Raw genomic sequence first — 22,007 nt, forward strand, 5'->3', positions numbered from 1 at the left:
AAAACTCCTCTCCAACGTGACTATCAGCTTCTCTCTGATTCTGACTTAATTGCTCTGCCAGGAGTCATTCTAACTTTGACAATCTGTTCTAATTTTCTGGTTCCCTCCCATTTTCTGGCTTGTTCTGTCTTTACCTGCAACCTGTTCTTGTCAAACTTCCCCCAAGTATATCGGCCTCCCCCTCTGCTCTACTTCTGCAGCTCTCATATAAGTCATCTTTGTCTAGTTTGTTCTCCTTAGAGTTGGGTGTATCCTATCTCTGACTCATTCTGTTAAATCTCTCCCTGATCTGTCAATTTTTTCTGCCCCTCAATGAGATGACACTTTCAAACATGGCGGCTTCCTTCTACAAACTAAATTTATATATAATGTTGTGTGTACTAAGGGCATGTCTGTATTCCAGCCAGAGGGATTAAAGGTATGTGGTATGTCTTCATTTCCAGCTAGATCAAACATACCTAGAAGGTATTTATAGGTATTTATAGTGATCCCTTGCCAGAGCAGTCATATTCCAGGATTAAAATTCCTCTACAGGGACATGTACACATTTCACTGCATATCCTTGGGAAGTATTTGATCTTTAGTCAGATAGGCATATCAACCTAATTGTCATCTTCCTTAAGAAAACTGAACTGTGTTCATACTCTTGATGATATGCCATAAAAGTATCAATCTCCTGTAAATAGGGGTAAATAAAGGCTTGTGCCTTAATTTTATCTTTGTATTCTGAATCATTCTGCAGCTAAAATTATATAATAAATACCAATGAGGTGATATATTTTAAACAAGATAATTGGAAAAAAAATTTTAATAACCTGGGATAAATTATAACACTGAAACCATAGTGATTATTCTCATAATAATTATATCTTTTTTTAGAGATCTATGAATGTTTCATTCCACTTTCAGCACTGGAAAAATGATGTACTCTTTTATGCTCAGTCATTCACATATATATATATATATATATATATATATATATATATATATATATCAACCTAACAACTAATATAATCAAGAGAGTAATAGTGAATGGCAAGACTATCTTGTTTAGAATGGTATTTAGCTTAATTTCTTTGTGAATATCTGTGACAGAACATTATTAGCTAATACATTTTTTTCTGAAACATGCTATACTCTTATATCGAAAGTGCTTGGATTGTAGTCTTGAGCCAATGGTAAATGTACCCACCCTGTAACAATCCATTTTTAAAATATGTTAATCAAAATATAAAGAAGCAATGAAAATAATAAAATGCCAATGACAAATTTTACATATTATATGGATAGTTACTACTGTAGAAGCTTTCTAAGATGTATACATTTACATATGTAAAAAAGAGTTTAAAGGTCATTACCATATAACAGGGTGATAATGCCCTTATTAAAATATCTACAGACTCCTTTGGAGTTATTGACTAGGTATGCCCCTTAGATGTCCAGACATTATAGCCTTTTACCAAGGCGCTTGGTAACTATCCAGAACTTAATGGTGAGATCATATTGGTATAGACACCATATGCCTGAGTCATAGAATGTGGAGAGAACCAGCTGGTACTGACCTGGAGCCTTTATAGCCCTACTAGCTAGAGCCCATATTGTAGGAAGGTGATATGTACTCTATTAGAAGAGAAAAGTAATCAGCATTACCCAGCTATGAACTATGAAGTCCACCATAATAACTCCCCCAAAAGGACCTGAATAGTAGTATCACTCAAGTGTTACAAGAATGAGCAACCATTTTCTGATTGGATTTGAGACTTGTTCCACAAGGTAGAACCCATACCTGGCTGCATTTTCATGGACAAAATCCTGTGTCTGTACTGGTCACATCCCCTATGTGGGTCTGCATACCAGGTGCTATCCTTAGGGATCTGAGGGGCTCTGGCCCAGCCTGAGTGTCCAAAGGGCTGCAACTATCTGAGGGGCATGTGTGCAGCAGGTGTCTAGAAGCCAAGGTCAGGGCCACTGAGGAGAAAGTGACTGTAGTTGGCCTGAGAAGCTTCTAGCAATAAAAGCTTCAGGAGAGAATTCTCTTTTCCAAGGTGTAACGGCTCCATAAGACACTCTCAGATGGTCTTTGATGAAATAACTCATGTACTTTATTCATTGTAGGTAGATAGGTTCTTATATATACTTTAGGCTGGGTTGGAGTCTAAAAGCAGATGCTTTCTATTGGTTTGATCTGAGAAGTTAAGGACACCTGATCTGCACGTGGAAAGGTGCTGCTCCATGACTGATTGTCACAGTCTTTTCCATGGGGTGTCAGAGTCACATGTTTCAGGAGAGGAACCTGACCAGGAGTGGACTAAATGCTTATGGTTCTCAGATATGAGAATTACCAGGCTTTCTGAATCCATTCAACCGTACCAAGAATTCTGTATGGTGGCACTGTCCACTGCCCCACTGACCAAGAGGAGGCCTTACTATTATTATTCTACTAAGTGAATATAGTATTAAACTGACTTGTAATGCCTTATTGCTATACCGATAGAGTAGTGTATCTGTAAACACGCATCAGAGAATCATATCCTTTCAGTAAATAGTAATTTACACATACACCCTCAACTAGTCAGCAAGCAGAGAATAAGAGACTAAAGAACATTCAGCTATAAATCGGACATCTGCATACATCTCCTTGGTTCAAATATCTTCATGATAGGGGAGTCAGGAAGAAAGAGCAGAAGTTTTGAATGACTACCAGGAACTAGAGTCTTCAATACAGAGCAGAACAGCTGCACATATGAGCTTGCAGTCATTATAACAGCATGCACAAAATTTATACCAGCTCAAAAGACAAAAAATCTCAGGATGGAGAGGGGAAGTGGACACAAAATCCCACCTCTGAGAAACAGTTGGCAACTGATTTGTGCTGGGAGATGAACAGTCATTTTCCATTAATAGTTTGGCCTCTGGTAGATCCTCCACATAAGGATGTAAATTCACACATCTTGGATACATAAACAAAAGAAATTGGACTTGGAATTTTAATAAAAGAAAATCATGAGGAAACAACATTGAATGGTAGAAAGGGGAAGATGGATATAGAATGTTCGGGAAGAGGATGCATGAGTATGACATGAACAAAATATATTATATGAGATTCTAAAGAAACGAATACAAATTTAAATACTAAGTAAACTGACAAGAAAGATTACATTTAAAAATATTACTTTTACACATGCTATGAATCTTTGTGGTGTGGTGTGATGAAAATATTCAGAGTAATTTATGAAGTTCACAAGAACCTAAAAAGACTTGGAATGTTCACTGTGCAGCTATTGTTTCTTACCAAAAATAAGAAGAGTTCTGAGTTTATAGGTATGAGACTTCTCTTTCCTTTTCTCTTTCTGGTCCTATACACTACAGGAGAGAAATTGGAGGGGCTCTCTTAAGCATAATTATTTAGCAACACAAGCTTCTATCGAAGTGCCATCTACACCCATGGCTGCATTTGATACTGCTCTTCAGGAAATTCCAAATATGCAAAGTGTTCTCAAGGTTAAGCTCTCATTAAAGGATTTACACAAAATGAGAGAATTCCTTGAAATATTATTGTCACATCCCAAGAAGAAAAAATGTTCTCCCCAAGAGAACATTTCCAGACCCCTTGATCACACCCCCCCCCCCAGTGGCTTTGGAATTGAAAATTTCTAAATAAAATATATTGTCTCAGAAGGATAGGGGAGGGAACCACAGTGACACTGGTACCAAATCTGAGACAGAGTCATAATGCACTTTTTTTAGTGAGAGCAAGAGTGATTCCTAAGTGAGTTAGCACATGCTATTAGTGCTTAAAGCACAATGATATTTTGTTTCAATTTAACCATCTTCTTTTACATGGAAATATAGAAGGAATTCAAAATCTATGTGAAATCCAATATTGAGAACATGCTCAGTAGCTTACTTCCCAGAAAAAAAAAATGAAGATTTGAATATAGATGTTTAGCACCAAAGTACTACTAGACTTAGGGACTGATATCTCTAACCCAAGACTAATGAGAAAAGTTAACCAGCCATTTTTTGGAGCAGAGTTAACAAGCAGCAAGCTGAGTGCAGAAAAAAAATGGGATGTGTCTGAAATTTTTTTCTGCAACAAAATATAAGGAATTCAGTAAGTCTTATTATGCAAATTACAAAGTAGATTATATATAACTTTAGAGCTCCAGTCTATGCATTTTTTTCTTTATAATAATACTTAACTGCTTTGGAGGTTCCTAATAAAAATAATGGAAGGTACAAAATTCAAAGACCCACTTTTTTGCACACACAAGATTCCCCTAAAAACAATAAACTGGGATCCATAATATATACAGAGAAGACCTGGTGCATGCTGCTTCAGTGTCTGTAAGTTCATATGAGCTTTGCTCATGTTGATTTAGAAGGCATTGTTTTCTTGATGTTCTCCATCCCCTTTGGATCTTCTACCTGTTAGAACAACTAAGATCATCAAAACAAGGGACAATTCATGCTGGCAGGAATGTGAGTCAGAAGAACATTCATGCTGGTTGGTATGAAAAAATCATACAGCCACTATGGAAATCAAAATTAGTGTGGTGGTTCCTCAGGAAAATGGAAATTAATCTACCCCAAGATCTAGCTATACAACTTTTGGGTACCCAAAAGGTGTTTCATCCTATCACAGACACTTGCTCAACCAGGTCCTTTGCTGCTCTATTCATAATGGCCAGGAAGTGGATAAAATGTGGTAGATTTACACAATGGAGTATTACTCCACCATAAATAAATTTACATCATGCAGAAGGCCTAGGTTAGACCAACGTAGGCTCCCTGATTGTTGGTTCAATGTCAGTGAGTGATTCTAAATCCAGGTTTATTCATTTTGTGGGTTTTCTTATGGTGCCCTTGACCATTCAAGCTCCTACAGTCCTTCCTATCTCTTTTCCACAGGATTCACGGAGTTTCACCTAATGTTTGGCTGTAGGTCTCTTTCTGTTTCCATCAGGTGCTGGATGGCGCCATCTCTGATGGTGATTATGCCCTGCCCCTGTCAATGTTTATAATGGAATAACATTAAAAATTATCTCTCTACATTTTTTAGGTCTTGTTTGGTTGTATCTTAGGTCACTGGGCCACCTTCCTGGCCTGATTTTTTGGTCCTTTAAGTAATGGCAGGGTTGGCCTCCCTCAAGTGGAATGGATCTCAAGTTGAACCAGTCACTGGTTGGCTACACCCTCAATTTATTATTGTTGTGTAGCTTGCTGTTTTTGTGGGTCTCCTAACAGAGTGATCAGGGGTAGTTTCTGATGCTTTTGCCTGCTTTAGGTACTTTTGTCCTCTTACTAGGTTGTCTTATTCAGCCTCAGTATGAGGAGAGAAAGATACCTAGTCTTACTGCCACTTGATATACAGTGTTTGGTTGATATTCCTAAGAGGACTGCCATTTTCTGAAGAGAAATGAAGGAGGAGTAGATGGGGAGTTGAAAGTGGGAGGATGAAGGAATGAGAGGAAAGGAGGTGTGGGAACTATGGTCAGGATATATGACAGAACGTATTATTAAAACATCAAAAGAAGAAACCTAAGAATGTGACTGGACAGCATCTGAAACCCACAGCAAAGCTTGTTTGGGCCATGGTATTCATATTTGCCTCCAAAACATACTATTTTATGTTATTTTAAACCTTTTCCATTAATGCCATCTCAAAATCAAGAAAGGGTATCCTGGTCTCATTGAGCTTGGATATACTTTCTCTGAATAGGACCTAACAGTTTGAGAATTTGTTAGATCACGTTCCAATAATGTAATGGGTCAGTTGTTCACAGGCCTGGGAAATATGTTGTACTTGATAGGGTGTAAGGCAAATGACATGAAAACAGGAATCACAGGCAAGTAGAGACACATCTCTAACAAATGTCACCTCCTCAGACAGAAGGTCTGATGGAGAGGAGGCTTCATCCCTGTCCTCATTTTCCATGGCTGCTCAGAAGTCCTGTACCAGCATTCATCATGGTGTGGAGTCCTGTGGGAAAACACATAAGTATTCTCATTCTCATGTCAGCAAGGGAGCGGGTGACTGCCATTTCGATATTAGGGATCTCACCACTGTATGAATGGAAGAGGGTTATTCCTGAGTAGGAAAGGCCAGTATTTATAGGCAGGGCTTAATCACTGATCATCCAAGGTGAGGAAGTTTAGGTGAAAGAGGGTATCTGCCAGGGTCAGGTGAGGATCACATTTGAACTCAGGAGAAGCAACCCAAGTTAGCAACTCCTTTAGAGTCCAAGTTAATGTTTCTACTCTTGCCTGAACTTGAGGGATATAGGAAACTCAAAAGTATGGCTAATCCTCCATGAGGAGGCAAACTCATTGAATTTTTGAGAGGCATAGGCAAGGCCATTATCAATGTTCAAAACCCAAGAAACACCCATAACCTACACAGCAGATTTCATAGCCTTGATGAGATGGGAGGCTTTTTCTGTCAAGGCCACAGCATAAACAAAGGAGGAGCAAGTATCTACAACAACATATGCATATGGATACTGAGTCACATCCACCTGCAAAATAGCATTGGAGAGTAACCCTCTTGGGTTGACACCTCCCCTAATTGAGTGGTGCCAATGGTGCAAATGGGGTGCAGGTGGTGCTAGTTTTTGCAAGATGTTTTGCACTATGCCATGGATAATTCCAGCAAGACCTTATGTAAGTTTTGTAGGGAAAGGTGAAATTGTTGATGCAATGCTCTCAACTGTCCCAAGAATCCCTGCTCAACAATCGTTATCATTAAGTCAGTCATCTCATTGCCCTTAGCTATGATTCCTGGCAGCCCGGAGTGTAATCCAATGTGAGAAATAGACCATGGCTGTGCCCTATTCTCAAGGGCTCCTTGAAGAAACTTCATAAGGATATATATGGGTTTATTCTGTTCTTTTATGTAGGAGAATGATAATATTTAAACAGTCTGTACTGCATATGGGCTGCCTGAAAATATATTGACTGTCTCAGCATGATAGAATTCAAAGATGCTCAGGAGCCCCAACAACTCCCCCAATTGGACTAATCCAGGGTTCAGAAGGATATAAGTAACATTCTTCAAACCTGGCCTCTGTAGTAAAAATCCCATATCTTTGTGGTACTGAAGGTGATTTCATCTGTGGAGCCTGACTCAGGAGGTTTCAGAGGAAGAGTGTTAGTATGTGGCCTAGAGACTGTTCTTATGGTATTTTGTCCTTGTTCCAAAGGTCTGCATGGGAGTTTTGGGTTGGGCAGTGATGGCACATGCCTTTAATCTCATCACTTGGGAGGCAGAAGCAGGTAGATTTCTGAGTTGGAGCTCAGCCTAGTCTACAGAGTGAGTTCCAGGACAGCCAGGGCTACACAGAGAAACCCTGTCTAAGAAAAACAAACAAACAAACAAACAAACAAACAAAAGAGTTTGAATTAATTACATTAGCAGAGGAAATTTCAAAACAGTCGTGTACTAATTCTGTTGTATGGCTGTTCGTGTTCACTCTTCTTATGGAGATTGATAATGAAAAGGAAAAAATATGTACAATGTGAAGAGAAAGCAGGCACCAGATATTCTAAAATAATTAAAGAAAAGCCTAGTGCTAAGTATAATAAAGGGTGTGATGACCTCAATGTAAGACCTCGAGCAGCTAAGCTCCCAGTCTGTGAGAAGAAATTAAAGAAAAATAAGAAGGAATTAAAGGAAGTGTTAGGGTTAGGTGTAGTGGCATACACCTTTAATCCCAGAACCCAGGAAGAAAAGAGAAGCAGATCTCTAAATTCAAGGCCAGCCTAGATGACAGATCAAGTTTCAGGACAGTAAAATTTCAATAATGAAGGAAACAATCAAAAATAGAAAGCTGGTGAAGATGTAATTGAACAAGGGAACCATGTTCCAGCCCCAGCAAGCAAAAGAATTTGGCAGCTTTGGCCATGCAGTTCTGGCTTTAGAGTGAATGACAGAAGAAATGGATTATGAAATCTCCCTCAATGACTAAGGAAAGCCATCAAGGCCAGACATGTATCAGGAATGTCCCTACATGGAGGACTAGAGAGGCCAATGTGTGGATCTGTAAAAGTGAAATGCCAAAGTTGTGTGATATTTTGAAAAGGAGAACTGCTACCAAGATCTGGAAGCATCCCAAAAGAAAGAAGTGTCCTTTTTTTGTTTGTTTGTTTTTTGTTTTTTTTTTGTTTTGTTTTTTTGTTTTTTTGAGACAGGGTTTCTCTGTATAGCCCTGGCTGTCCTAGAACTCACTTTGTAGACCAGGCTGGCCTCGAACTCAGAAATCGGCCTGCCTCTGCCTCTGGGATTAAAGGTGTGTGCCACCACGGACTGCAAGAAGTGTCTTGAAATCAAAAATCTGAGAGTAGTTGGAGATCTAAAGATCATTTTGATATCAGACATGAAGATAAAGAGTTTGGAGTTTACCCAGTAAACCTTTAAACCTATAAGCCAACATCAATTTGATGTTCTCTTTTATATGAGTTGGCATAGTCATGGTGTCTCTTCACAGCAATAAAATGCTAAGACATCAACTTCAGGAACTGCCCCTTGACAAAATTCTGAAACTCAGCACAGGAACTGGAGAAAGATTGACTATGTTAAACTATGAGATACATAGCCATCACTAGTGGCTTAGAACCCTATGACACTCTGTGACTTTGAGTAGGTATTGAAGGAGGAAAATTACTGACCACCTGAACTCTTCACCCCAGAGTCCTACCCCTCCCATCTGGAGATTGTTCCCGGAACACTCCTGAACTCTTCACCCCAGAGTAAATTCCTGAACTCTTCAACTCAGAGTCCGACCCCCTCCCAACTGAGGACTGTTCCAAGAACATTTTTGAGGTAGGGGCTTCCTGGAACAACCCCCAGAACATTTTTGAGATAAGGGCCTCCTGGAACCACCTCAGAATGTTCCAATAGATCGAGTACATTGCCAAAATATAGGACACGACCCCTTGGTTACGTAAAACCCTTGGCAAAACCCCTCAGTTAAGTAAACTTGTACTTTTCCTACCCTGCTCCCCCCCTGGCTTTTTCCTATATAAGCCTGTAAAAAATTTGGGTCGTCATCGATTCTCCTCTACACCATGCCTGGTGTATGAGTTTCGACCCCAGAGCTCTGGTTTATGTGCTTTTTATGTGCTTTCTTGTTGTTGCTTTATTAAATCTTACTCTCTACATCTTAAGTTCGGTCTCAGTGTCTTCTTGGGTACGCGGCTGTCCCGAGGCTTGAGTGAGGGTCTGCCCTCCGGGGGTCTTTCATTTGGTGCATTGGCCGGGAAACAGCGCGATCACCCAGAGGTCCTGGACCCACTCAGAGGTAAGATTTTCTGTTCTGTCTTGGTCTGGTGTCTGTGTTCTGTTTCTGGAGGCCAGGAAGGTCTCAATCTGTAGGCCTTGGAGAGGCCATCTGATTCTGTATCTGGTGCGATCGCAGTTTCGGTTTTGCGGACGCTCTGTGAGGCCTGGAGAGGCCTGATTCTGTTACAGAGAGACCGCGCTCCGAGAGGGAACGCGGTGTGGATAAGGATAGACGTGTCCAGGTGTCCACCGTCCGCTCGCCCTGGGAGACGTCCCAGGAGGAACAGGGGAGGACCAGGGACGCCTGGTGGACCCCTCTGAGGGCCAAGAGACCATCACTTTGGTGGAAGGTCTCAATCGGCCGGCCTTGGAAAGGCCATCTGGCTGTAAGTTGCCTGTGGTCGACGTAAGTTGCCTGTGGTCGACGCGAAGTCGCCGCTGTTTTTGTTTTTGTTTTTTTGTTTTTTTTTTTTGTCTCAGTCTCATGTCCGCTCTTGTTGTGTCTACTATTATTCTAGAAATAGGACAATCTGCCAGAGCGGGAGTGGATGTGGAATCCCACCCCCGTCAGGAAAAGGAGTCGATGTGAAATCCGACCCCGTCAGAAAATAGCGTTTGGCTGGTTGTATAAGTCCAGGCGTGGACGAGTGTGCTTGTTTGTGGTTTTTGTCACGTGACAGACTGTGTGTGTGTGTGTGTCAACCCTTTGTCGACTGTGGACTTGGACTGACGTCAGGACAGAATTTGTCAGCAATGGTTTTAAAAAAGGAAAAAAAGAAAAAAAAAACTCAGTGCTGGTGAGCCCCGGGCTGCTCAAAAGAGCTCTGGGATGCAGAGCTGGGCTAAAAACTTCCGGCTTTGGCGGCGCAGTTAGGGCTTTGATAGCAGCAGTGGCGCTGAGGTTCTGGGTTCTGCAGGCACAGCAGCAACAGAGGCTGTCTGTGCCCCGCGAGCGAGTTGTGAGATGCTAATGGAGAGTGCGGCGGCCTGCCGGTCCCACCTGGCGCCCTAGAGTGGCCATAAAGCCTGCCACAGCTGGGGAGGGGCCGACTACAGCCGCCGTCCCTCCTTTGGCTTCCCCCCAGAGTCTACCCGCACTCCCTTGTGCCTGCCTGGCTGCGTGCTCCCTCACCAAGGACAGTGCAGGGAGCACGGGGGTGTCTCAAGTGGTTGAGTTGCCCCTCATTTGGCTCCTCCCAGAGTCTGCGCACAGGTGCCTGCCCACACTCCCTTGTGTCCGCCTGGTCCACCGCCGCCTCCAAGGGCTCAAGCCATGCGGGAAGACATTGCAGAGAGCACCGGGTGTCTATCAAGTGGTTAAATTGCTGCCTTTGCCACCTTCCCCCCCTCCCTGCCAGTGTTTGTTTGCCACTCCCAGGAGTTTGCGCCACGGGTTCCCTGGTTGCTTCTCATTCCCCTGTCCCCTGTATCCTGTCTCTTGTTAACAGAAAAAATTGCGTTCATTTTGAGATATCAGTGGTCTGGTGTAGCCAGATGTGAGAGCTGCACTCCCTTCTCTGCCCCACGTGTTTTCTCTTCTCAGGCACCGCCCTGAGCTGCTGGCAGTGAGTCTGTTCTAAGCTCCAGTGAGGGAGACATCCACCCACTTGGGGCTTCTTCTGTCCAAGGTAAGGAGCACCTGCAAGTCTAACTGCCAGGCTCTGATGAGGGTCTCGTCTCTGTGGGACTAGAAAGTGCCCCAACAATCTGACCGAGGTAATAAAAAGTTACAGAAGTTAAGAGAAGGATAGAGGTCTGCAAAGAAGAGCTGAGAGCAAACCTTCAGCAGACTCAAAAGAGATAGGTTAACTCTAAATGAGAAATATTTAAAAGAAGAACCAGTAAAATGAGGCTGACAAAGACAGAGACCAGAGTCAGAATCAGAGATGTGCTGTGAGACAGAAAGATAAACCAGGGTAGAGGCAAACTATGAGAAAAAATATATAGATGTGATAATTAAATAACATCCAAAGGAAGCAAAGACAAGAAAGAGGAACAAAAAGATATATATATATATAGAGAGAGAGAGATTATATGAGATCTCTATTACAGTTAGAAAACAGGAGCAAAGAGAGGTAAATGACAAAGACTAGAACCTAGCAAAGTGACACTTGCTAATAATGCTAGCACTTAGAAATGATCTGTAAGAAATAGGGAGCCAGAAAATTTTTTTTAAAAAGATAAGAGAAATGAAATGCTGGCCACAAAAGTCAGGGAAACTAGAAAATTTAGTACCTGGCAACAAAAGAAAGCTTTTGGCTAAAGATCAAAGTGTTTACTGTTAAAAAAAGAGCACTGGGTGAGAGACTGCCCTAACAAAAAGAAGAGGAGCCCCCCTCATGACCAAACCCTTCACCTGTTTGTGGCTAAAAGTAAAGAGATAGCAGAAGGGGTGCTAACACAGAAGCTGAGTCCTTAAAAGAGACCGGTGGCCTACCTGTTGAAGCAGCTAAAAAGAGACTGTGTTTCATATTCCTCCACTGACCAGTGCAAAGCAAGTTTAAAAGGTTCCTGGACACTGCGGGCCTTTGCAGACTGTGGATTCCAGGTTTTGCTGAATTAAAAAGATAAACAGCCCTCCGTATAAGAAATAAAGAACAACCTTGGATGGCCTTAGATGCTATTGAGACTGCCCTAATGTTGTCCCCAACTTTGGGACTCCTAGATGTGACTGAGAACAAAGGTATTGCCAAAGAGGTTCTTACTCAGAGATTGGGACCCTGGAAAAGACCGGTGGCATACTTGTAAAAATTAGACCTGGTGACTGTAAGATGGCCTGCTTGTCTGCACATAGTGGCTTCTGGTCAAGGACACAGATAAATTGACTCTGATACAAAACTTGGCACATGCCCTAAAAGTGTGGTTCAGCCCCCCTGGCCGATGGCTGACTAATGCTCTGGAAAACATTATCCAATCATTCCCCTGACTGATGGACACATTATCAGAGCTTTTTGTTGACTGAACAAGTGACCTTCGCTTCCCCTGCTAACCTGCTGAGTCTTCACCTACTCATCACTGCTCTGACATTCTGGCAGAAGGAACTGATACTGGAAATGATCTGAAGGATCAGATCAGCCTTGGTCTGAACGTTTGAACTGGTACACAGATGGCAGTAGCCTCATGGTTGAAGGTAAGCGGAAGGCGGGGACAGCAGTGCAGCGGTGGACAAAAAGCAAGTGATCTAGGCCAGCAGCCTCCCTAAAGGGACTTCAGCCCAAAAAGCTGAACTTGTGGTTTTGATACAAGCTCTATAAATGACAAAAGAAAAGTCTACACTGACAGCAGGTATGCTTTTGCCACTGTATGGAACAATATACAGACAAAGAAAGCTGTTGACATCTGCAGAAAAAGACCTAAGATGCTGTGAACAGAAGAAATCAGATGGCAGATCTAACCGCCAAACAGGCATCCCAAAGAGCAATAATCCTGGCAGTCTGAAGACTAAACTGAAAGAAGAAAACTAGTCCTCCCTTGGAAAGACAGACCTGACATCAACTGGGAAATAGACTTTACTGAGAAAAATATGTGTATGAATACCTTCTGGTTTTTGTGAACGTTCTCAAAATGGATAAAAGCTTTTCCCTGTAAAAATGAGACTGCTCACATAGTCATCAAGAAAATTTTTCCAAGGTTCAGAGTGCCAAAAGCAATAGTGTCAGATAATGGCCCTGCCTTTGTTGCCCAGGTAAGTCAGGGTGTGGCCAAGTATTTAGAGGTCAAATAAAAATTACATTGTGTGTACAGACCTCAGAGCTCAGGACAGATAAAAAAAAAAATTAGTTTAAAACTCTAAAACAGACCTTGACAAAATTAATCGTAGAGACTGGCACAGACTTGGTGTTCCTTCCCTATGCCCTATTTAAACGTACTAGAAATACTCCCTCTTGATTCAGTTTTACTCTTTTTAAGATCCTTTATGAGACTCCTATGCCCATCATAGTCTTAAATGATGTGTTTAAACCTATGTTGTTATAATAATAATCTGTATGCTAAGTTAAAAGGCTTGCAGGTGGTACAGAAAGAAGTCTGGTCACAACTGGCTACAGTGAACGAGCTGGGTACCCCAAGGACGTCTCACCAGTTCCAGCCAGAGATCTGATCTACGTGCACCTACATCATGCCCAGACCCTCAAGCCTCGCTAAAAGGGCCCCTGCCTAGTTCTGTTTACTAATCCTTTTAATTCTGTTTTTGTTCCCATGTTAAAAATAGAGTAAATGCAGTGCAAGTTATGGTACTAAAGCAACAATCGGGTCCTCCAGGAGGCCGAAAACTCGCTCTAAGATTAGAGCTACTTACTAAAAGGAGTGGGGAATGAAGGAGGAAAATTACTGACCACCTGAACTCTTCACCCCAGAGTCCTACCCCTCCCATCTGGAGATTGTTCCCGGAACACTCCTGAACTCTTCACCCCAGAGTAAATTCCTGAACTCTTCAACTCAGAGTCCGACCCCCTCCCAACTGAGGACTGTTCCAAGAACATTTTTGAGGTAGGGGCTTCCTGGAACAACCCCCAGAACATTTTTGAGATAAGGGCCTCCTGGAACCACCTCAGAATGTTCCAATAGATCGAGTACATTGCCAAAATATAGGACACGACCCCTTGGTTACGTAAAACCCTTGGCAAAACCCCTCAGTTAAGCAAACTTGTACTTTTCCTACCCTGCTCCCCCCCTGGTTTTTCCTATATAAGCCTGTAAAAAATTTGGGTCGTCATCGATTCTCCTCTACACCATGCCTGGTGTATGAGTTTCGACCCCAGAGCTCTGGTTTATGTGCTTTTTATGTGCTTTCTTGTTGTTGCTTTATTAAATCTTACTCTCTACATCTTAAGTTCGGTCTCAGTGTCTTCTTGGGTACGCGGCTGTCCCGAGGCTTGAGTGAGGTTCTGCCCTCCAGGGGTATTTCAGTATAAACACACTAAATCTAATTTGCTTCTTGGATGAACCGTCAGTCTTTCCAGAGGGATATCTAGAAATGAGTAACACAGAACCAGATGGAAAACCAGCTGTTTTCCATAAAGACATGTATTCAGTAGATCTGAGGAGATGGAATGAATGCTACAATCATGATTTTTCTGTTACTGAAATATATTTCATTTTAATATAAATATTTCATATATATTAACTTCTTATATAAATACCTTCATCAACAATTTTACCATTGAGTTAATTATTAATACATTTAATATTGATAAATATTAGTCATGTCTAAAACTCTCTGGAGTTACCAGGAATTCAGAAAATGGACAGAGTTTCTGGAAATAGAACTTATGAGAACTCTCCAACATTGGAAAAATAGTAAAAGATGAAATGAATGTAACATTTGATTAAAACGTTATATATGAAAACCTTAAGAGAATAAATGATCCTGAGTTTCCTTAAAGTCTCAGATATGTTCAAGTTTTTTACTAATTCATCACAGAAAATATTATTTTATTCCAATGACATTATATGAATACTTATTTTAGAAATAAATGCTTATCAAGAATTATGTATCTCATAGTTTAACATAGTCAATTAAACATGCTAATGTTTAATAATATAAATAATATTATTATTTGGCTTATATATCCCTAAAGAATAAACAAAGTGTGTTTCAAAATAGTAGCTGAAATACACTTTATATATGCTTACAGGCATTCAAATCTCCTAGAAACAATATTACCATAAGTTTCATAACAGCATACATAGTGGCATACATAGTAATATTTCTTTTCCTATTTTTGCAATTGTACTTTCCATGTGCACCTTCTGTTGCATGGATGGCTGCTACAGACAAACCTCTACTGGGTCTCCAATCTGCAGAAAATGGGGTTCTGGTTGCAGGTGAGCAAGGCTCTGGGAGAAATGACAAACAGACACAGACACAAGGGAGTGCTGTATCTGGATGTAATTTTTTTTTTCCAAGCAAACACCAGGCTTTTAATACAGAAGAAAAACAAGAAGGCTAGGCGAATACATCTGACAAGTTATACTGGTTCTTAGCACAAAAATAGAACATGTATACATAAAAAGGAGGTGGGAGCCAGGCCTTGTTTACAACTGAGAATAGGAACAACCCTAATTAAGATCAGCTAAACACAGGAGCCAGGCGAATGCTGTGATACAATGCTAGTCCATTGTTAAATCCACCACCAGGGGTCCTTTATAGTAAATACCTGATTATGCTATTCCTCTAGGCCTAGTGAAAAAACCTGCACCAGGGGAATTCCATTCTACTAACCGTTTCATGAATAATACTACAACCCACCTATTTCCTAGGCCATTGTGTATTCCTGTGTTTGGGTGTGACTTGGCTATTGTCCTAAGTAATTACTATGTAGACTATCCCTGAGCTTTCTAGCTCTATTCAAGTAAATTGTAATGCCTGATTATTTTCACTGTCTCTACTAGAAGTAAATTTGAGTGTTACTGAATAGGTAACATTCTTAATGAATTCCAAGCTCAAGATCGGCTTCAAGAACTTTCTAGGACATGGAACACTGGCAAAGACTTAGATATATGTCAAAATCAATCCTTAAAGGCACTTATAATAAAACAATACTGAAAGAGAGCACACAGATCCATACACCAGACTAACACAGAGACAGGTTTTGAGTATACGTGCTATTGGAATGCCAAGGTTCCAGGAGGCTAAGTTCCCATGAAACTCTTTGCCTCAAGACTGTGTCCAGGTTTCTAAACCTGTAATGCTAGTCACTACTGGAGTGCATGTAGCAGATGGCATCTCTGATGTCCACAAGGAAAGAAATGACAGAAAAGTTGATAGAATGTAGTTGAACATGAATTTCAGAGAAATAGAAACTTTCTTCTGAGTATAGAAGGCTATAATAATAGGGAAATTTACTACCTGTGAGTAGGGAGGGCCATAAAATCACAACTTGGGGATTAATATTCCCTCTTCTTCCAGATTGGAATCCCAGATTAATACCCCTTTGAGTATTCCCTCCAACTACTGAGAGAGAGCTGTAGTGATCTCTCTCTGATATAATTTGTGAAGTTATATCAAAATAAGAGCCCTAAGATGGACATTTGGTCAGACTACCCATGGCACACAAAATGTACTGATAGAACCTAGTGGGGAAACCCCAACTCAATTCCTGATTTGGCGGGCACCCAAAAAAATCACAAAAAGGCCTTGATGTAATTACACGAGGTAGTTTAATGACAGAGCTCCGGACCCACATGCATCCCACACATGAGATAACGGATGTCGGCCACGAGGCTCAGAAGCTAGGGGTTTTTATGGAGTAAGGGGCTTAGGGGTGTGAAATTCAGCATAGTGACATATTGGCTTATTCATACAGCAGCAGAAAAATTACATGTATGTGCAGGGTGTCAGAGTTCTGTGAGTTGTTGACTCAATTCAGATAGCCCTGTTATGTCCTCACATTCCTCTTTATCTTTAAGGTTAAGCTGTTCCCAGGAATGTTTTAACTACGGGGCATACTCGGGTTTGTTTTTCTTTTTTCTCAGCCCCTGGCAGCCTCTAGGCTCACAAACAACCAGCAATTTCTGAGTACTTTATATGACTTACAGGTCTTGAAATTTCATCTTTCTTTCAGTACATGGAATTTTCATTTGCAGAACCATTTCTATATTGACATGTTTTGCCTGTTGAATACAAATTTTGTAAGAATGTTAAGTCAGACAGGATAGGTAGTATAGGTCACAGTAGAGAAGAAATCATGTGATAGAATGCACCACAATGTAGGATCAGAGAAATGGGATTAGAGAGACTAAATGCAGTGGCTTAGATGCATTGTCATAGGCTTAGTTAAACATCAAGGCACTTACATTTTTTTAAAAAATAGCTTTTATTGGACAATAGACTATGGATCAGCTTGTAGTAATATACAAGTTTCATTACTTGAATTTGGTAGTTTCTCATAGGAATAAGGACTCCCCACCACTTGGCAAGCATGAATGATGTAGGGTTCCAATCCTGCCACTTAGATTTGAAAAGTGGGACCAAGTTTTTTCTACCCTCCTCAAAAATGACTCCTGAATTTTAAAAGAAAAATTATAATACTTATGTCCTGATTATTCCTGATTTTTCCCAACAATTTTTTTATCTACATCTTGGCCAGCTGTATATCTCTGGAATAATCACTGTCTGCTGTAGGCACAAACTTCTCTGTTGAGAACTAGCAAATACCCCATTATTCTGAGATCTTATGATAAGACATTAGGAATTTGTTTAAAACTCTATTCAGATAGCAGATTCTCCCATAGGACTATGATCTGTTCAGCCATAGATTCTTGGCATAACCTTAATACCACATTTGAGTCTCATCTTGTAGATCAAAACTTAAATCAAAGATCAGTTATTCCATTGTTGTTCATGCCATTGTTGCACCAGTGTGCAAGCCTTGCCAGTACAGATGTTATTGTAGTTCAGTGTTCTTAGCTAAGTAAGACTGATAATTCTGTTTCTTTTTCACTAGATTGTATAGCATATTATAGTACGTTAAAATATAGGCAATAGGGCATGAGCTTCAATGTCAGAGAAAGCTTGATACCTTCATGCTCTTTGGCTCAAGTCTATTGTCATCTTTTATGATAGTATCTTTCCATTAAGTTCTTAGTGGGGAATGAAGAGCACTGGCAATAACATATTTTGGGGTCTGTGGTGGTTTGAATGAAAATTGCCAGATAGGCACAAAGGGAATGGCACTATTAGGAGGTGTGACCTTGTTAAAGAGCATTCCTCACTGGAGCTAGGCTTTGAGGTTTCAAATACACAAGCCAGGCCCAATGTCACTCTCTCTTACAGTTGCCTGCTAATCCAGCTATGTACAGCTCTCAGCTATGTCTGTAGCACCTTGCCTTTGTGTATGCCACCATGCTTCACTTTGGGACTCTGATTTAGAAAAGTAACTGATCACTTTAAGTGGGACCTAATGGGTTATCATAGGAGGAACTTAGAAGACATGGTACTAGTGGAGATTTGATTGGTGGAAGCTCAGCTCAAGAGATTTCAGAGAAGAGTTACTTGCAAACAACTCCAAAGGAGGTAACACATTCCTCCCACTAGGGTTTATATTTGTTAGCATGTTGTGTGTAGTAGGGACACTGTCATTTAATTATTGGATGGCTCCATTTAAACTGCTTATATAAACTGAGAAGAATAACACGTCATTAATTCTAGCACTTGAGAGAACGAGGCTTGCTGGTCTTTGAGTTTGAGAATAAGCTGGTCTACACAATGAGTTCCAGAACAGCCAGGTCTACACAGATAAACAAAAACTAACTAACTATATTTATACATGTACTGGCTAGTTTTGTGTAAACTTGACACAGCTGGAGTTATCACAGAGAAAGAAGCTTTAGTTGAGGAAATGCCTATTACACTTGGTAATGTGTAAGAGTCACCTAGGTAGTACTGGTTTTGAAGGCATGAAGGTGTCATGCAGAGCAGCTGAGGCTCAGCACTGTGAGAGGCCATAGAAGGCCATTGGTGAACATGCAGCCTCAGTTGTAATTGATGGCCCAGGACTGAAGGGGGTCATGCAGTGGTTTGGAGATGCCAGTACCATGAATGACCACCAAGAACAGCAGCAGCAGTGGAGTACAGGCAGCTGGAGCCTAGAAGATAACGTGTGTGCTACAAAGGGCAAGGCTGGAGAAGTGACCTAAGCCCTTGGAGGAATTCAGAAGATGTTGAGTGGATCCCAGACATTGGACAGTTGGAGTTTGGTTTAGCTTTTGATTATGACTGTGCCCTGATGTTTTTCCCTCTTGAAGGAAGCATTTTATTGAAGCCTACAGTTAAGAGATTTTTAATTGTAAAAAGATTTGAATTTTAAAAGATATTGGATATTTTAAAAGGATTGAACTTTTAATATGTAAAGACTGTGGGACTTTTAAAGTTATTTTGATCTTGAGGATGAATAAGAATGTAAGGGTTGAGGCTTACTGGTTATGTGTTTGTGTGTCAAGATGACAAGGGGTCAATTGTATTGGCTAAATTTGTGTCAACTTGGCACAGCTGGAGTTATCACAGAGAAAGGAGCTTTAGTTGAGGAAATGCCTACATGATATCCAGCTGTACGGCATTTTCTCAATTAGTGATCAAGGGAGAAAGTCCCCTTGTGGGTGGGACAATCCCTGGGCTGGTAGTCTTGGATTCTATAAGAGAGCAAGCTGAGCAAACCAGGGGAAGCAAGCCAGTAAGAATATCCCTCCATGGCTTCTGCATCAGTTCCTGCTTTCTGACCTGCTTGAGTTCCAGTCTTGACTTCTTTTGGTGATGAACAACAGTATGGAACTGTAAGCTGAATAAACCCTTTCCTCCCCAACTTGCTTCTTGGTCATGATGTTTGTGCAGGAATAGAAACCCTGACTAAGACAATATATATTATATATATAATGTCATATCTATAATAGTGTATAGACTCCATGTGAAGTTTTTAGTGTTATTTATCTTTTCCTATATTTCTTACTCTAACCTGCAATCCCATCCTCTGCTCCCATTTAACTATTCCTGTTTCATTCACCTTTCACCAGTCAACTCTATATCCCTTCCCTTTGAATCACATCCCACAGTCCTTGATTTCTTGACTTCTATGGCTATTTCTAAGGAAGCACACACATCTGAAGACTTAAATCTAGCATTCCAAAGCCTCTCCCGACTTCAGAAGTTATGGTCTTGTCAAGGAGCAACCTCTCATTATTGCCTGATCATGCAAGAAAGTCAGTTGTTAAAAATTTGGGTTTATTGGTCATGATTACCAATGGAATTGTCTAAGTGCTTTTTTATGTCACTGAGTTAGTACAGAAAAAGTGGAATATGTATTTTTTTGGGAGGACCCCAGAGTTAGTCTAGGGAACACATCATTTTAAGGAAGCAGCAAGTCCAATGTTCAGAAAACAGTTGTGATATTAAGGAGCTAGAGGAGAGTAGGCAGCCATTAAATTGCCCAACGCAAAAAAATTAACTTTTGAATTCATTTTTTAAAGTGTCAGATTTCCTTGAGAGTTTAGCTCTGACTCATTTTTAAAAAGGTAAGAGTTAGGAAAAACAAATAATCTGCTCAATGTGGTGAGGTATCTATTAGGAAATACTGCTCAGATATATATTTAAGCCACTAGAAAGTCTTTATTAACAAATTGGAGAATATACTGTGTTGGGCATCAGGCATGGGGAAATAAAGGGGTGGGAGAGATCCCTGTCCCACCAGAGCTCAGGGAGACTGCTGTGGGATCACACAGAACTTCCCTGAGATTGGTGTCCGGCCTCACAGACTGCAGAACCCTGGCTCAGTCTCCACTATGACTCTCTAGCACAACAGAAGATCTGGGTACCTCAGAAGAGTGGGTTTTGGGGTGGCCGGGGATGACAGGTTCTTGCTCTTAGACATCACATACCACTGTATGTTGTGGAAGAGCTGAGAACAGATCAGAAGGGAAGGCAAGGGGAGAGCTCTAGCAGGTTACCTTGGGGATGAGAGAGACTGGCTCCCTCAGGCTGCTGGCTCTGTGGGCTGTTTGGGTTGGCTGGTGGCTATGGCTGGAGCGCAGGAGGGACTCCTGGAGGGAGGTTAGATGCATAGCTCATTAGAGGAAAGCATGCTCCATTGTACCAGCACAGCAGATCTCAATGAGCAGAGATGGTCCATGGAGATGGGGGGGGGGGGGGGGAGAAGGGAGGCGAGGCGAGGCGAGGCGAGGCGAGGCGAGGCACAGGGCAGCCATGCCACATGGAGAGAGGTGAGAAGAGAGGGTGAGAGAGGGAGCAAGAGGACTAGAGAGAAAGCAAGAGAAGCAAGAGAGAGGACGGGCCAAGCAGCTCTTTTTATGGTGGGCTGGGCTACCTTGCTGTTGCAGGGTAACTGTGGGGAGGAGTCTGGACAGCCTATGTGACTGATGGCCACAGAATGATGGAGTTGAGGGCTTGTGGTGTCAGGTGTTTGTCTGGGGGTGTAGCTCACTGTTCCATCACTTGTAGAATTTTCTATTGGGTCTCTGGAGCAAGCCTCACTTGACCAGAACACAGACTGCCTTTTATGATCCCACAATACTGAGTGCTTAGGACTCCAATGTAGCCCTGAGCCTTTGTCAGGGTGAGTTTTAAAGCACAAAAATTGTATCGTGGGTTAAAAGTGTAGGCTTATATTTTTCAAAACCTACTTCAATAAGTGTTCTTAAAAGTTTCAAATCCTGTATAGCCCACCAACCAAAGATAGGAGAGGAAAATGGCTAAATGAACAAAGGGGATAACACCTGTTTAGAAGTAGTTCCTTCGGGTGATTCCAGTCTTTGTTGTCTACAGTCCAGTCCACTTAGCAAAACACCAAACATGAATCAGCAGCAGTGGATTGGTCCAGAAGAAAGAACAAGGCTCCACCTGTTGACTCAAATCCTGAGAAAACAGGAGAAGCTGCACTAAGTCACTAAAGTACAGGTGTTCATTCGGAGTATCACAGAAAAGCCAAGACAAGTTTGACAAGATTCTCCTTATCTGAAAATATTGCTTCCCATACAATATCTTAAAGTTATGTATGAGAATTTCAAAAGAAGAAATGTATAGATGTCTGGGATTGTCTTAGGCCACTGATATGATTCTGGACGTAGTTCCAGCCTGAAAATTAATTTATAAAACATTTGGGAAACTGGGTTGGCCTATCTGCTTTCTTACATCACTGTGCTTTCCAAACTAGGAGGTGAAGAAATGTTTTATCAAATTCAAATGAGGCTTTCATTTATGCATTCTCAATGAAATATT

General features: G+C 41.2%; 1 pseudogene; it reads right to left on the reverse strand.

The window, feature by feature from the left end:
* Positions 1 to 549: 549 nt before the first annotated feature.
* Positions 550 to 22,007, reverse strand: part of LOC110291820 (arylacetamide deacetylase-like 2) — a 168,434-nt pseudogene continuing 146,976 nt past the window's right edge.

This window comes from Mus caroli, unplaced genomic scaffold, assembly GCF_978045245.1.
Source record: "Mus caroli unplaced genomic scaffold, Mus_caroli_1 scaffold_3, whole genome shotgun sequence".
NCBI classification, from domain to species: Eukaryota; Metazoa; Chordata; class Mammalia; order Rodentia; family Muridae; genus Mus; species Mus caroli.